At 44.0% G+C, this 16,733-nt stretch overlaps 1 pseudogene; it reads right to left on the bottom strand.

Annotated features, from left to right (window-relative positions):
* Positions 1–10,758: 10,758 nt before the first annotated feature.
* On the bottom strand, positions 10,759–10,831 carry LOC134960911 (U2 spliceosomal RNA; annotated as a pseudogene).
* Between the last annotated feature and the right edge of the window lie 5,902 nt (positions 10,832–16,733).

Here is a 16,733-nt window from a genome sequence, read left to right on the forward strand (position 1 = left end):
AAGAGAGCAAATATGACAGTCAAAAACAACATACAGACCAATAAACCAAACAGGCACCCACACAGGCCCAGGGAACTTACCTGATCCAAAATAAAGCAAGGAACTATTTGTGTTATATAGCACACAAAATAAACAAAATAGACTAGGGTTACGTCACCCAAAACAATTCTCCTACAAGAGAACAAAAATGTCAGTAAAAGCAATGAAGCACAGGTTTATTTGCAAAAATGGACTAGCAAAATATATATGTGTAAAAAAGAATAACAAACAATCAACATAAAATAAACACTTTTAAATCAAAAAATGAACAACAAGACGAATTCCAGAATACTCACAAACGAAAATTCGCAGACAAAATGCTACACTGACTATATTCTAAACGCAAACGAAAGGACAAATGTATGCTTGACAATTACTCACTCTGAAAATTCCTATAGCACCTTCACACACAAGCCAACAAACTCAAGTGAAAGAAACTCCAAACTACCTACACTCACAGCGTGCAAAGTAGGCCCTTAAATAAGCAGTGCAATCATTAACCAGATTAACAGTGTACACCTGTGTGAATTAACGCTACGCACGTAGGTATATAAGCACACACCTCGGCGTACACACGTCATCACAAACATGGCTTCTCGTGAGCAAATCGCAGCAGAGATGGACCGCATTGCAGAGCAGGAGATGGCATTGCGGAAAAGACACCTAGATTGCCAAAGGCGCATGTTGGAATACGCCTCTGCGGATGTTGAAGAGGCAGGACCTAGTACTCTGCAAATGTCTGCTTCTGAACCACAACAATTGACTGGGGATACCCTGCCACACACATAGTGACCAAACTGAGGGAGAATTGGCTTTAGCCACACAAACACAACAGACAGAAGCTGCTAGTGAGGAGGAAGATGGTGATGACCAACACGAAGAAACCTCACAGGCTACCTCCAGACGGAAGAAAAGACAGCCTGCATTCACTAAGAGGGAGTTGCGTGTCTTGGTCACGCAGGCCATGTCCAAAATCCATAGAGGGCCAAAATACATGGGGGCGGCTTCAAAAGATCGCATCTGGAGAGACATCACAAAATCTGTGAATGAAGTTGGCTCTGTCGTCAGAACATCACAGGAAGTGAGACGACGGTAAGTGCATATTGACAGTCATTTTTCAGTGATAAGTTGACTAAAAAATGTAGTTACATGTGATGTTATGTCTAGCAAACACAAGCAGAACACGTGTCCTATATATTAGCTTAGACAAATAATAAGACTCTACTTTGTCCCTCTTTCACAATACATATGTAGGTGGGCCGACTTCAAATCCCGCCTGAAGGCAAAGAGGGCTGCGGAGTGGAATGCCTCAAGGGCTACAGGTGGAGGAGCACCTGTCGCTGTGGAGTATACTGACTTGGAGGAGATGGCGATGCCCTGTGTCAGTTATGAGGAGGGCCAAGGGGTGTCTCATATGGACACGGACCTGCCTGAGATCCTGACGGGACATGACTTGGAAGGTAAGTTTACACATTTAGTTGTCTGTAATTTTGACAGTATTTATAATAATAAACTAATTTTGTATCCAACTTTTTTCCCACACATTCTTCTATTTGCTTGCCACAAAACACAGCACAGGGGGGTGATCCGTTTGAGTCACAGGACGGTTATGTGGTTGAGGCTGAGGTGGAGGGACCTAGTGAGTCTGGCAGTGTGGGCCAACAAATCCCACCTCTGCAGGTTCCTACTGGCCCCCCCACCCAATCCTCTGCTATCCCGGAGATCCTGCTTGAAATCGCTAGGTATGGTGAGAGCCTAAATCGGTTTCAAGACGGGGTCATCCGGGAGGTAAGCCAGATAGCTGTCCGGCTCACTGAGCACCGAACCTGTGTTGAGCAAGGTGTTGCTCAACTCTGCCAAGGTCTGGCAGAGATCAGGCAGGGCCAAGAACAACTTGCCTCCTCATTCCAAAGCCTTGCAAATAACATCTTGCAAGGGCTCCAGGCCATCGCTGTCTCCCTTGCCCACAGTGGCATAGAGCCACCCACATCGGCTCCCTCCCCTGCCCCTGCCCAGGAAGAACAGCCCACTGGGCAGGCCCAGCGAAGGTCGCTCCGCAGACCTTCCAAAGAAGAACAGCCTCAGGCGGGGAGAAAAAGAAGAAAATGATGTCTCTCCAGATGGGCAGCACCCATGTTTTTGATGTTGCCTCTATGTATTTTTGGAGTTGGCTTGTGTGGCCAGAATGGATAACTCCCTCTTAGTGAAATGTATTCTTTCTGTTTGGATGTATTGTAGCCTGTGAGTTTATGTGTATAAACACCAGAGCCATCTTCCTCTTACTGGTGTGCTATGTATTGTTGTGTTTGTGTGGTGGATCCTAATTCTTTCTCATTTGGTTTAAAATTTGTGTGTGGCAGGGTGTGTCATGTTTTATTTATGCTTAAAAAATATACTTTTGTCAGAAGCAGAATTTTGCAGAGTACTGAGTTCTGCTATCTGATGATTGTCAGTGCCATCTGCTTGCTGCTTGGTCCATCTCTGCCTGTGCGACTCACGTGGAGCCATGTTGTTTAAATGTTGTGAAATATTATTATAGTAATAAAAAAGATATTTAAAAAATTTGAGCAGTTTCTTCAAGGTAATGCAGTTCCAGAAAGATTAGGTCAGCATATAGACACTTGTAGACCAATCTGCAAATTCTCCTTAAAAATTGGTAAAAACACCAAAAAAAGGTATGCTTTGCACCACACTTTAATGTCCATATTAAGTAAACAGACACGACGCTTTTTATAAATATCTATGGTCAACAGGACATCATTTCAAACATTGTCAGATATTATAATCAAATATTATTGTGACTTTTAAGACTAAATTAAAGTGTATGCTGCATTATGTGGGTGTTGGTTTATTTGTCAAAAAAGTTGCAGATTTCAAACACTTTCACAAATATTTTCACTTGTTTGTATTTGGGAGTCTTACACACATTAAAACAAGTTTAAAAAATGCTTACACAACAACTTCAACAAAAATCACACCCTTATTTGGCAGTGTGTGAGATTTATATGTGAGTAGAATAAACATGTAATGTGTGTTCAGACAATTGCTGGTTGGTAACTTTCATCTGCTCATTAATTACCAAGTAATTGGACATCAGATGAATGTGCTATCCAATTAACTGCTAATTACTGCATACACACTTGTACCAGTACTTCGCAAATGTAGAGTAACTGCAGACCTACTCGGCTGCTGCGTGAATGTTGCTACGGTTTCCTATGTTAGTTTTAACAGCAACAATGTTTATTTGCGAAAAACACGCCCATTGCGAGTTGCATACTCCCACACTGTACGCCCACTTTCACGCCCATGTCGGAGCATTGCGAAGTCTCGCCTCCGCCACGCCCACGCCACTCCTCGTTTTCGTTTGCCAGTTACGGCTTTTTTTTTTCTGAGTAATTTTGCACAGTTGTCGTACGTATGTACTCGCGCATGCGTAATCACGCATTTGCGCATGCGCAGATACTTACATTTCGTACATTTGCGTTGCGAAGACTCTTAGCGACCAACTCGGAATGAGGGCCCTTGTTGTGACTCAAAACCATACATGACCCCCTATATGTTAAGGTTCAGGCTCCCAAGATCTCTCACTTCTAGGTGTCAGACCTTGCTAGAGCATAACTGGAATGAATTTACTATATGGTCTCCTTTTCACTCACAGAGAATCTTCCTTCGGTAATACAGTAGGTGGAATTCTCAGTGGATATATTACATAGCTAGCTTGCATCCTATCTATGAAGGAAATAGGATCTAATATGACCTCCTTATTATATTTAATCTTCTATATAGTCACTGTTTAATGATAATCAGATAAGCATGCAGATATCAATATATAGTATATGGTTGCAGGTAATTAAATTGTTCCACTGTAGATCTATAGAGATCCTCATGCCCGTATCATACACATCTTTATTATTGCACGGATATAAAAATAGCCATATATAGGTCTCCCTATTATATTTGGAGATCCCCTGACTATTATATGCAATCCGGACGTTTTATTAGGCATATATAATGGATATCATGCACGGTCCCTTATCATAATGTCTAGATTTAATTTGATCTCAGTGATTATAAAGGTACAGGCACTATATAGCATAGAGGCAACTCATATCACATAATTGTCCCGGCTACTCCAGCTGCCGCCGGTGACTTCTACCAGCACACCACGGACAAACTTCACCTATCAATCCGGTGACCGTACGTTCTCTCCTCCGCTGCGCTATCAAGCACTGGGCACTGCAGGAACATACGACCGAGGTCGCTCGGTCGGGACCAGCCCTCGGAGAGGTATATAATCACTCATACAGCAGTTCTCTTTATTGCCGCACTGAGATCTCTATTATGGCATTTAACATTAGACACTTGTGGATCAGCTGCTTACCTGACTGTGGACTTTTATATGGAGATTTAATTGGACTTGTTCCCTCACCAATATCCTAAGTTACAACCTCCAGTACATATATTCACAATTTCAAGGTGGATTGCATATAATTCTTGGTTTTATAATATTACCTTTATCAGTCTGATATTGATTCTTAAATTAATGTATTAAATTTCATGTTATGAACATAATAAATTATTTTATATTGTTTACACGTCAGCTCTTAATTTGCTCTAACACATTGCGCAGCCATCTCTTTTCCTTTTTACACTTATCCCCAATTTGAACACACACACAGTGTTCTGTGGCAGCGCACGTGGCAGAGCAATTTCAATTACAATTGTTTTTTGTCTATAGGTACTCTTACCTGATCTGTGGTAGCACCCCCATCACCTGTATGATTAATTAATACAGTATTTTGATTTGGGGTATCCAGCTATATATTATATGAGAACAGATATTATTATTCCTGTGCAACAGTCCCCCCCCCACCCCCCCTCTCTCCCCTCTCCCTTTACTGAACTTAATTAAATGAAACAGGGTAAGAAATTCACAGTATAATGTAAAGTGGCCCTGGAAATATAATGTAGGTTGGAGTAAGTCACCTATAAGCGGGCCCAACACAAATTGAGCTTAAGCAAATTGTTAGCATTACCCACAGTGGTAGTAAGCAAGGATAATGCAGCATGGTAGGAAGTCACAGCACCTGCAGGAGGATCGTGTTACAGGAGGTGGAGATCACACCAGTAGGTGAGGCATTGTACTGGTAGGCAGTCACATCACCTGCAGGAGGATCATGTCACAGGAGGTGGAAATCACACCAGTAGGTGAGGCATTGCACTGGTAGGCAGTCACAGCACCAACAGGAGGTCCATGTCAAAGGAGGTGGAGATCACACCAGTAGGTGAGGCATTGCACTGGTAGGCAGTCACAGCACCAGCAGGAGGATCCTGTCACAGGAGGTGGAGATCACACCAGTAGGTGAGACATTGTACTGGTAGGCAGTCACATCACCTGCAGGAGGATCATGTCACAGGAGGTGGAAATCACACCAGTAGCTGAGGCATTGTACTGGTAGGCAGTCACTGCACCAACAGGAGGATTGTGTCAAAGGAGGTGGAGATCACACCAGTAGGTGGGGCATTGCACTGGTAGGCAGTCACAGCACCAACAGGAAGTCCATGTCAAAGGAGGTGGAGATCACGCCAGTATTGCAGCATGATAGGCAGTCACAGCACCAGCAGTAGGATTGTGTCATAGGAGGTGGAGATCACACCGGTGGGTGAGGCATTGTACTGGTAGGCAGTCACAGCACCAGCAGTAGGATCGTGTCACAGGAGGTGGAGATCACACCGGTAGGTGAGGCATTGCACTGGTAGGCAGTCACATCACCTGTAGGAGAATCATGTCCCAGGAGGTGGAGATCACACCAGTAGCTGAGGCATTGTATTGGTAGGTAGTCACAGCACCAGTGGGAGGATTGTGTCACAGGAAGTGGAGATCACACCAGTAGGTGAGGCATTGCACTGGTAGGCAGTAACAACAGCACCAGCAGAAGGATTGTGTCACAGAAGGTGGAGATCACACCAGTAAGTGAGGCATTGCACTGGTAGGCAGTCACAGAACCAAAAATATGTACAAAAGATTGGCGCTCTAAAGTACACACACTATATCCAATTGGATTCAGACAGCTGCTCATTTCCTTCTGATGAAACGGCCAGCGTTGTAGGCCGAGAAACGCGTTAAGGTACTCCATTGAAGGACTTCATCTGACTGCTGCATTCTTCTGACACTCCGTGAGCCGTATATATCGAGTGGACCGTAGCCGCAATTAAAACGGACTTTTCACCAGCGGCTGGGGAATTTGCTGCTCCAATCTTTCTGCACTGCTGCACATTCAAATTGGTACAGTACCCTTTAGCGGAGAAAACAACTGCGTTTGTCTGGATGGTTCACTGGCGACGTGACCAGCTGTACTTTCACTGCACAGAGCCGCTGCAAACCCGGCTCAGTACAGCGCCTTTGACGGAGAGGCTCTCACATCAGGTGATATACTACAAGTGAATTTGACCATCACCGTTCATTTGTCACTTAATAATACAGCGTGGGTGTCCGCAATTTCAATACTGGGATACTCTTTGCCAATGAGGTTCTTTTGTGTACAAGGAGAAGAGAGTGTACACTTTAACAGTGATTTACAACAGAGGCACTTTTTCATCAGTCTCCTTTTTATAAATATTTCAGCTCGTGGACGCACGGCTGATTTTCATGAAGCACCAATGCAGCCCTTAATTAAGGTTTATTAAAGGTTTTCTTATTCATATTGGTTCAGGAGATATGGCAGTCTTGTATATATTTATACATTATTAATTGTTCATTTTTAGGCCAGTTTATGTACTGTATTTTTACGTGGTTGATATAATAATATTTTAATAAAAAAAAATATATTAGATTCATCCAGCGCTCCCATTCTTTCTTTTTTTCACAGTCACAGAACCAGCAGGAGGATCATGTTACAGGAGGTGGAGACCACACCAGTAGGTGAGGCATTGTACTGGTAGGCAGTCACAGCACCAACAGGAGGATCGTGTCAAAGGAGGTGGAGATCACACCAGTAGGTGAGGCATTGCACTGGTAGGCAGTCACAGTACCTATGGTAGCTACACCCCTATATATAACACATGTAACTGTGACAGGGAAGGTGGCCTCTCTCAGCTCTGGGCCCCATAGTAGCTGCCAGGGGCAGATTGGGATCGAACACCAGCCCGGGAAATTTATGGAAGCAGCCCTAATGGGGGTGGAGTCTGTTGAGGGGGAGGGGCCTGTCAAGAGGTTGGGGTCACTCCTCAGAGGTCCTGATTCTGAGATAGACACAGTTGGGGCCTCCTTTGCTTTACGTTATGCTATTGTGACTGTGGCCCTCATTCTGAGTTGATCGCTCGCTAGCTACTTTTAGCAGCCATGCAAACGCATTGTCGCCACCCACGGGGGGAGTGTATTTTCACTTTGCAAGTGTGCGATCACATGGGCAGCCGAGTGACACTAACACATTTTGTACAAAACAAGACCAGCCCTGTAGTTACTTATCCTGTGCGATGATTCTAGCGATGGAGGTCCCGGAATTGACGTCAGATACCCGCCCCGCAAATGCCTGGACACGCCTGCATTTTCCCAAACACTCCCAGAAAACGGTCAGTTGCCACCCACAAACGCCCTCTTCCTGTCAATCTCCTTGTGATCGGCTGTGTGATTGGATTCGTCGCTAAAAGCATTGCACAAAAATGATGCTCATTGTACCTGTACGACACACGTGCGTGTTGCGGTGCATACGCATGTGCAGTTTTGCCATTTTTTACCTGATCGCAGTGCTGCGAAAATCGGCAGCAAGCGATCAACTCGGAATGACCCCCTTTATGTATATGCTGCTACAATACCCTTCCCTGATGCACATCTGTACGTCTGAATATACAAGGACTGATATGCCCACTTTCAGTGTCTACTGACACTGCAGTCATGCCTTTAATCTACTGCTGATTTTATTGATTTTTCATTCTACAAACTCCTTTTTTTAACCTTATTTGTACCAAAGTACAGGGAGGGGGAGCACACACTACATACAGCACAGTACAGGGAGTGAGTACACACTACATACAGCACAGTACAGGGAGGAAGAGCACACACTACATACAGCACAGTACAGGGAGGGACCACACACTACATACAGCACAGTACAGGGAGGGGGAGCACACACTACATACAGCACAGTACAGGGAGGAGGAGCACACACTACATACAGCACAGTACAGGGAGGGACCACACACTACATACAGCACAGTAACGGGAGAGGGAGCACACACTACATACAGCACAGTACAGGAAGGGAGCACACATTACATACAGTACAGTACAGGGAGGGACCACACACTACATACAGCACAGTACAGGGAGGGGGAGCACACACTACATACAGCACAGTACAGGGAGGGAGCACACACTACATACAGCGCAGTACAGGGAGGAGAAGCACACACTACATACAGCACAGTACAGGGAGGGGTAGCACACACTACATACAGCACAGTACAGGCAGGAGGAGCACACACTACATACAGCACAGTACAGGGAGGAGGAGCACACACTACATACAGCACAGTACAGGGAGGGGTAGCACACACTACATACAGCACAGTACAGGGAGGGAGCACACACTACATACAGCACAGTACAGGGAGGAGGAGCACACACTACATACAGCACAGTACAGGGAGGGGGAGCACACACTACATACAGCACAGTACAGGGAGGGGGAGCACACACTACATACAGCACAGTACAGGGAGGGAGCACACACTACATACAGCACAGTACAGGGAGGAGGAGCACACACTACATACAGCACAGTACAGGGAGGGGGAGCACACACTACATACAGCACAGTACAGGGAGGGGGAGCACACACTACATACAGCACAGTACAGGGAGGGAGCACACACTACATACAGCACAGTACAGGGAGGAGAAGCACACACTACATACAGCACAGTACAGGGAGGGGTAGCACACACTACATACAGCACAGTACAGGGACGGGGAGCACACACTACATACAGCACAGTACAGGGAGGAGGAGAACACACTACATACAGCACAGTACAGGGAGGGGGAGCACACACTACATACAGCACAGTACAGGGAGGGAGCACACACTACATACAGCACTGCATTACACGTATAGCAATACATTACATGTATAGCACTACACGTCTAGGACTGCAGTACACAAATAGCACCACATAACACGAATAGCACAACAGTACAGGTATAGCACCGCACTACACGTATAGCACCGCATTATATGACTAGCATACATAGCCACCACATTACATACGTAGCCACCGCATTACATACGTAGACACCGCATAAATAGGCCCATCATCATGGACAGACATTGGGCAGATACAGGGCTGAAGGACGTTGTATTAGAGATTGTCCAAGGGCTGGCCGTGAGTGCTGCCTGATCAGCTGGCATCCTGAGAACAAGGTACATCCTGCTCCTGTCCAGTCCCCAAACCATACTCTGTGATGGGAACACCCTAACCCATACACTAACATGGTAATGCAAATAATGTAATTAAAAATAACCTCTCTGCCGGGTCCCCTTCAGTGCTCAGTCGCCGCTCTGGCCAGTTCAGTGAGCGTGCGGGAGCTGGGGTGGCAGCGGGTGTAGTGAACCCGGCTCTGACATAAAAACATAGAAACATAGAATTTGACGGCAGATAAGAACCACTTGGCCCATCTAGTCTGCCCCTTTTTTTAATCCTTTAGGCAATCTCAACCCTTTTTGAAACTTAATTCTTTGTAAGGATATCCATATGCCTATCCCAAGCATGTTTAAATTCCTCTACAGTCTTAGCCTTTACCACCTCTGATGGGAGGCTTTTCCACTTATCCACTATCCTTTCTGTGAAGTAATTTTTCCTTAAATTTCCCCTGAACCTCCCCCTCTCCAGTGTCAGTGTGTGTCCTCGAGTTCTAATTTTATTTTATTTTATTTACTTGAAGCCCGAGGTGCGGTGCTCCATCACCCAGTGTCTGTGCCAAACGTGCTGGGGGCATAGGTACTTGGACCCTCTTCCAAAAGGCCTACTGAGGGGAAAAAGGGACTGTGGGTCCCCCCTTGCCGAAGCGCAGAGAGACCCTCGTGTGTCCCCAGGGTTGGCCGAGGCTTCCCCCTGGGGACCGAAAACTGCGTCTGGTCCTCCCCCCGTGGAGAGGACCTCAGCAACGTAGGAGAGTGGGTGGCCCATAAGGGTCTCACCTAAACCCCAAAACGAAAAACGTGAACGTGACAAACTAAACAAAAATAAGTGCTGTGCGTATATAAATAAATAAGCCCCAGCCAGAAGGCCGGGGAGGGGGTATAAAAAATTGTCCTTGCCCTAGCCAAAAGGCCAGGGCAAAGGATAGAGTGCGCCAGAAGTTGGGATGTGACTGTGCTAGTGCTCTCAAAGTGCATAGGCGTCCCGCACCAGTGCAAATTAAGGCACCCCTAGGTCGCCCTAGGGGCACGTGTCACCTCGAGCTTCGAGCCGCTCCCCGTCTCTCAGCCAGACCAAGTTTCATACCCGCTCAGCCAGGGTCAACCCCCAGTACGAGAGTAGATACTAGACCAGGCTGTTCCTAAACAACGTAAAGGTTCCACTATCCGATACGAGGTAGGAATACTCAGCCCAGTTTTTCTCCACTCTCGACCAGGGGCCTTGCCACACCCCAGCCTGGTACTCCACAAGGTGTTTCTCCATTCCACATCTAGGAACCTCTCACGCTCCTAGTGTAAGAACAGGTACTCCACCCTGTGTTTCCCTCCAACAGATACTACACTTGATCTTAGCCAAAAGGCCGAGAAGAGTTCTAATACTTCTCTTCCTTTGAAGAATGTTTCCATCGCTTTGCTGCTGCGGCTCCTGGGCCGGGCTCGCTGAAGAGACCTTTGGCCTGGGCCAGGGAGAGGATGCTGCTGGGCTGGTTAATTTTCTCAAGGTCCCCCATTGGTAGAACAGCATCACCACTTTTCATGGTTAGCGGCACCTGGAAGTGCCCGCTAGCCTAACTTCCGGATTGCATTCCAATGAACCACAAGTACTGGAAGCATTGTGAGCCAGCCCATCATGAGTGTGAATCAGCCTGGGTGAGGGGGATATGGGACCGGCCCATCAGAATCTGTCATGGTGTCCTGGTGGGCCAATCCGCCCCTGGGAAGCAATTTTCACCTTCAAGTTGTACTTCTGCAATCTTTGCCACACTTCGACCAATGCCATAAAAATAAATGACTTGTGTATTAAAAGATGGTCACTTTCATGATTAGCTTAAGCCATAAAAGAAGTCAAACAAAGCAGTAGAAATTCAAGGAGTAAATGAATGGTGATGATAATTCTAAAATGTTTGTTGGACCTTGCTGTGATTTTCCCCTCTTTCCACCTTTTTAGTTCTGTTCACCAACCCTCAAAACCAGGTGCTTATTGATTTTTGGGGGCAGTTCCCAGCAGGGCTGGTGCAAGATTTCTCGACACCCTAGGCAAAACTTCAGCCTACTGCCCCCAACCAACATCAATACCCACTTCTCAACCCATCAGATGTGAAAGTATGACTTATAAGTTCCACAGCCTCCACTTGCAATAAGTACAACAAGGATGTTTCTTTCAGGGACATCCTTAAATTTGTGATAGGCAGACTCAGTGCCCCCCCCCCCCACCCCCCCACCCCTCCCTCTCCCCCAGATTCTAGCACCCTAGGCAGCTGCCTAATGGTATAGAAGACATGCTCTGGGAAAGAAGCATGATGGAGATGCACTTTTTTGCAGTTTGTAAATGACTGCAATTGAACCAATGTATGATTCTGTCTGATGCCATCACCACTGTCTTCCTGCTCATCAGCAGTTTCTTCCAATGGAAATTAACTTAAACTATCTCTGCTGTTCTGAAAGGTAGTCTTTGTGTGACCAGACTGGATATAGACTGATGGTCAGTGAACCCACATTCTCACCCTCATTCATATCAAACATTAGATCACTATTTGTATGTGTCAAATCCAAAAATACTCTCTTGTGAAAAGACTATTCTTTTGAAAAATGTATTAGAAATGACCCTACAATTAATAAAAATGAATATGGATTTCCCAGCCAGTGTGTGACATAGGGCCCATTCACACTAGTGGTTTCTCTATATATATCCCCAATGGAGGGCAACTCCAAAATATTACTGAAGACATAACGAACCAGTGATATCTCTGCTTCATCAGCTCTCCTCTACATGTGCAACGTGGTCATACATGGCATGGAATTTGTAGTAAAAATAGTGCTGTCAATGCTAGTACAAAGGCATCTACAGTGCTAGAATATTTGTGCAACAGTTTTCCTGGTCTTCTTGGTCTATTTAATATTACTTGTCTTCTTGGTGATTCCCAGATACCTGAAATCCCCTTACTTTTGCCCTAGCATTGGGATTACTTTAATAGTAGATATGTTTTGTCCTAAAGAGATCAACTTCTTTTTGCGCTATATCATACTGTATTTGCATCTGTATCTATTTGAATGACCCATATAACATTAGAGATGCCAGCGACCTCTGTGTTTTGGGTTTGGTTCTAATGCATGGTCGTGTTTCGGTTTTGTCAAATCTGCCCTTGCATGTTTTGGTTTTGGATCTGTATACAGCTAAAATTACACAATTTGGGCCCCTTTTTGTTCCTACAATATTATTAATCTGAATAACATTAATTTCCAGTCACTTCCAGTCAATTGTGACCACCTCACTTCTCAATATTGTTTCATTTAAATATTGGCCAAATCTGAAGCGAGCTGGCTGGTTACTAAGCGACAGAGCAGAGGCACAAACACACAGCAGTTTATAGCATATTTATGAAACATTGCCACACAGCAGTGGCAGAAAAGAAAAGTGGTGCAAGATGGAATTGTCCTTGGGCCCTCCCACCTTCGCTTATGTTGGCCTTGTTTCGATTCAACTATGCACGAAAACATAGGAACTGGGGTGCAGAAAAATGGCAGCAGGTGCTCCGGACTGATGAGTCAAAATGTGAAATATTTGGCTATAACAGAAGGCCTGTATATTTGCCGAAGGGCTGCAGAGCTGTACAATAATGAGTGTCTGCAGGCAACAGTGAAGCATGGTGGAGGCTCCTTGCAAGTTTGTGGTTGCATTTCAGCAACTGTACTTGGGGATTTGGTCAGGATTAATGGTGTCCTCAGTGCTGAGAAATACAGGCAGACACTTATCCATCAGGAAGGCGTCTGATTGGCTCCAAATTTACTCTGCAGCAGGGCACCGTCCCCCAAACATACAGCCAATGTCATTAAGAACTGTATTCAGCGTAAAGAAGAACAAGGAGTCCTAGAAGTGATGATATGGCCCCCAGAGAACCCTAATCTCAACATCATCGAGTCTGGGATTACATGAAGAGACAGAAGGATCTGAGCAAGCCTACAGATCTGTGGTTAGTTCTTCAAGATGTTTGGAACAACTTCCCTGCCGAGTTCCTTCAAAAACTGTGCGCAAGTGTACCTAGAAAAATTGAGGCTGTTATGCTGTTTAGAAAGCAAAGGGTGATCACACCAGATATTGATTTGCTTTAGATTTCTCTTCTGTTCATTCACTTTGCATTTTGTTAATTGATCAAATTAAACTATTAACACTATCTTTGAAAGCATTCTTACTTTGCAGCATTTTTTCCACACCTGCCTTTTGCACAGTACTGTATATATTAAGACAGCTGCTTGTAAACTTGATGTGACCCCTTAAGTATTTTATGGAAAATACTATTTCAAAAACTCTGTATAATTCATCTCTTTATATCTGTATATCTGCATCTAGCTGTGTGAAGTGGTCTCAGTTATCTCTGTGTATGGGGGGATGGCAGATATCATGTTCATTATGGATTATTCTCTAAATTGTAAGCTCTCAGCTCTCATAAGTAGTTTCCTTATTTTATTTCTCTGTGTGATTTTTTTTGTGTATAGTGAGTTATACTTATAAATAATGATGATGATTACATATTAATTAAATTAAGTAACAATCATCCGTTATATAGAATCTCAATAAGCATGTAGGTAAAAAATAAAAGATAACGACATGTAGTGACTCTTCACTACTACAGTAAAATAGGCATACAGTATGTACTATTTGTTAGTGTGTATTATGGGGACTGGTGACAAATGAATAGCTTGTCACAACAGTCTGTGTCTGCCTCCCTAAAAAAACACTTGGAGTACCACTCTTACCTTCATAAATATCCGAAAAAGCTTTTTAAATCTTCACTTATCTTTATGAACACTGTCCAGTTTCCGAAATGTTTTAGATACACAAGAATGTTACAAATTATTTTTTACCCTGAAACGTTTATATATACCCAGGAAGAGTGAGTTACAGAGTGCGTTAGCTTGCACATTTTTAAACAAAAAGAGGTTCTGTTAATCCCAGTACACAGTTACATTAACACTCTCAGGATTTTCCCAGGTGAAACAGGATGTCTGGACACTATAACAAAACATACAAAAACCAGCTAACTCACTCCACTTCTAATAAACTTGAACTAATGGTGACGCTAAAGATCAGAAAGAAGTCCTGTGTCCTGTACACTTTGATGGAAAGTTCCACCAACATACTAAATACCCGTTGATATTAAAAACACGTTAATTACTGCAAGCTATATCAGAAATCTGTATTATTATTATTATTATTATTAATAATAATAATAATAATAATAATCTGTTAATTGTACATTATTCTTACAGTACAGCATCAAGCAGCAGGCTGAAATATCACATAATGATGACAAAATTTAATGTACATTGACAGGGGTACTTCAAGGGAGGAGGAGGCCCGTATGCAGACTCCATTTGGTCCCCCTCCTGTCTAGCCGGCTGCACTGTAGACTCTGGGCACTAGGGGATGCTAGTATGTTGATGACATGAGCTACAGCATTGTGCAGTAGGGGTGGGGCTTAATGACAAGAATTGGATCACCAAGCCCCCCTCTAAATATCATTTGGACCTCCCTTCTAGGAGAGGAGACATTCAGGGAGGTATTCAATTAATTATAATGCCCGATCTCCCGTCTAAATTGACGGGAGATCACGGGGGCGATATTCAATTGTATCTATTTATTGCGCTGATCATGCCCATAGAGGTTGTGTTTAGCCTCGTAAAGCAGCTAAACCCGACCAAAGTGCTGTGCTTGCTCGACAAAAGTGCCGTTTGGGCACCCAAAAAGGGTCACTTTTTGCGCCTTTCAGCTCACCAACCTCGGGGGGGTTCGAGCTGAAATGCAGACGCCGGCAGAAAAGTTCTGTTGGGCACCATCTGCTGGTGGGAGGAACAATTGAATTCTACCCCCAGTGTCAGAAAGTAAGGAATGTGTCCCCTTATTGGTGGGATTATCATTGAAATGTGTGAGGCAAATAGGCTAAAATGACTGTCAAATATAAAGACACACTATAATGGCTGCAGTCAAGAGCAGTATGGGATGGTCCTGACGCGCCTGTTTGTCTACTGTATTTTATAATTTTATTTCTATTGACTTTTTTTTTATTATCCATTCAAAATAATGTATCACAACTCGATCTGCCAGTGGTTTTATCACAACTGTATGACATAATTGGCACTTGTGTTGCCTCCTGTAGTTAATAAGGATATATTTATTTTATTCGTTTGATGACTAAGTAATGCATATATTAAAACAAATTTTCAAAAACATACACATTTTCTCTTTTACACAGTTATCTGATGGGATGTTATAGCGTGTTTGGGTTACACAGTTTTATCTTCTATCAACAGTTGTCGTTTCTGATAAAGTGATAGGACACCAAAGATTATTTTTATCTCAAGTGACAGAATATTCATGTAACTATTCTACAGACAGTAATACTGGTGAAAACTAGAACACAAACTGTACCAAAGACTTTCACCTTCCCCCCACGAGATCTATTTAGGGTTACTTATTGTAATGCACTAATCAAATTAAGGTACTTTAGCCAAAGTATATAGAAATCAAACAGTTGCTGCTATGTTCTGTTACTTGGTAATATATATATCAATATCTATCTTTATGGTATATTTTAGTTGGAGTGTTTTCTATCTTTCATTTAATTTTCAAGCAACACATTTATATTTCACCCTTACTTCTCAATAGCAGATATTTCACTATATGCATTATCCCTATTCGCACCCCCCCCCCAATATTTAAAATATATATATATACACTGCTCAAAAAAAAAATAAAGGGAACACTTAAACAACACAATGTAACTCCAAGTCAATCACACTTCTGTGAAATCAAACTGTCCACTTAGGAAGTAACACTGATTGACAATCAATTTCACATGCTGTTGTGCAAATGGAATAGACAACAGGTGGAAAGTATAGGCAATTAGCAAGACACCCCCAATAAAGGAGTTGTTCTGCAGGTGGTGACCACAGACCACTTCTCAGCGCCTATGCTTTCTGGCTGATGTTTTGGTCACTTTTGAAAGCTGGCGGTGCTTTCACTCTAGTGGTAGCATGAGGCGGTGTCTACAACCCACACAAGTGGCTCAGGTAGTGCAGCTCATCCGGGATGGCACATCAATGCGAGCTGTGGCAAGAAGGTTTGCTGTGTCTGTCAGCGTAGTGTCCAGAGCATGGAGGCGCTACCAGGAGATAGACCAGTACATCAGGAGATGTGGAGGAGACCGTAGGAGGGCAACAACCCAACAGCAGGACCGATACCTCCGCCTTTCTGCAAGGAGGAACAGGAGGAGCACT

Source organism: Pseudophryne corroboree, chromosome 1, assembly GCF_028390025.1.
Source record: "Pseudophryne corroboree isolate aPseCor3 chromosome 1, aPseCor3.hap2, whole genome shotgun sequence".
NCBI lineage: Eukaryota > Metazoa > Chordata > Amphibia > Anura > Myobatrachidae > Pseudophryne > Pseudophryne corroboree.